At 41.2% G+C, this 1,206-nt stretch overlaps 1 pseudogene across 1 annotated transcript; it reads right to left on the bottom strand.

The window, feature by feature from the left end:
* Positions 1–8: 8 nt before the first annotated feature.
* LOC101294321 lies at positions 9–1,202 on the bottom strand (annotated as a pseudogene; the record flags this gene model as incomplete). Its single annotated transcript, XR_185395.1, has 1 exon — positions 9–1,202. The product of XR_185395.1 is annotated as a photosystem I P700 chlorophyll a apoprotein A2-like (transcript).
* Between the last annotated feature and the right edge of the window lie 4 nt (positions 1,203–1,206).

Genomic DNA, 1,206 nt, shown 5'->3' with positions numbered 1-1,206 from the left:
TGGGATATGATAGCTTCTTTATGGTCTAACATTCTTGCCAATACATTATCCTCATTTTGTTCCGGGTTGTAATCTCTAATAAAAAATATAGCTCCGTGAGCAAAAGCCCCTGTCATAATGAAATCCTGCGATGTATTGGTGATGAGTATATAACGCAGCTTGAGTAGTAAAGTCTTGCGCTATGAACGCATAAGCAGGTAAAGAATACATGTGTTGAGCGACCAAAGACGTAATAACCCCCAAAGAGGCTAGAGCAAGGCCTAATTGAAAATGAATCGAATTGTTGATTGTGTCATAAAGACCCTTATGCCCACGCCCTAATCGTCCCCCTGGAGGAATATGCGCTTCTAAAAGATTTTTTATACTGTGCCCAATCCCGAAATTCGTTCTATACATATGACCAGCAATCAAGAAAAATAAATGCAATAGACTAAATGATGATGGGCCATATCAGTAAGCCATAAACTTTGCGTTTGTGGGTGGAATCCTCCGAGAAGGGTTAAAATAGCAGTTCCTGCCCCTTGGGAGGTACCAAATAAATGACTACTTGAATCCGGGTTTTGAGCATAAAGATTCCACTGACCTGTAAAAAGTGGGCCTAATCCTTGGGGATGTGGCAATACATCTAAGAAATTATTCCACCGAACGTTTTCTCCCCTGGATCCAGGAATAGCGACATGAACTAAATGTCCTGTCCAAGCCAAGGAACTTAACTCCGAAAAGTCCTGACAAATGATGGTTGAGACGAGATTCGGTCATTTTTAAACCACGAAACGCTCGGTTTCCATTTGGGTTGTAGGTGTAACCAACCCGCTATTAAGGATATGGCAGAAAGAAATAAATAGAAAAAGAGCTCCAGTATAAAGATCCTCATTAGTACGTAACCCAATCGTATACCACCACTGATAAACACCAGAATAAGCGATATTCACCGGGCCAAGAGCACCTCCACGAGTAAAAGCCTCTATAGCTGGTTGACCAAAATGAGGATCCCAAATTGCGTGAGCAATAGGTCTTACATGTAAAGGATCCTGTACCCATGCCTCAAAATTTCCTTGCCAAGCTACATGAAACAGATTTCCGGAAGTCCACAGAAAAATTATTGCTAATTGCCCGAAATGAGAAGCAAAAATATTCTGATAAAGACGTTCCTCAGTAATATCATCATGACTCTCGAAGTCATGTGCGGTAGCAATACCAAACCAA

This window comes from Fragaria vesca, unplaced genomic scaffold (genome assembly GCF_000184155.1).
Source record: "Fragaria vesca subsp. vesca unplaced genomic scaffold, FraVesHawaii_1.0 scf0510751, whole genome shotgun sequence".
NCBI lineage: Eukaryota > Viridiplantae > Streptophyta > Magnoliopsida > Rosales > Rosaceae > Fragaria > Fragaria vesca.
The sequence above is the reverse complement of the archived record's forward strand: the minus strand, read 5'-3'. Positions and strand labels throughout refer to the sequence as shown.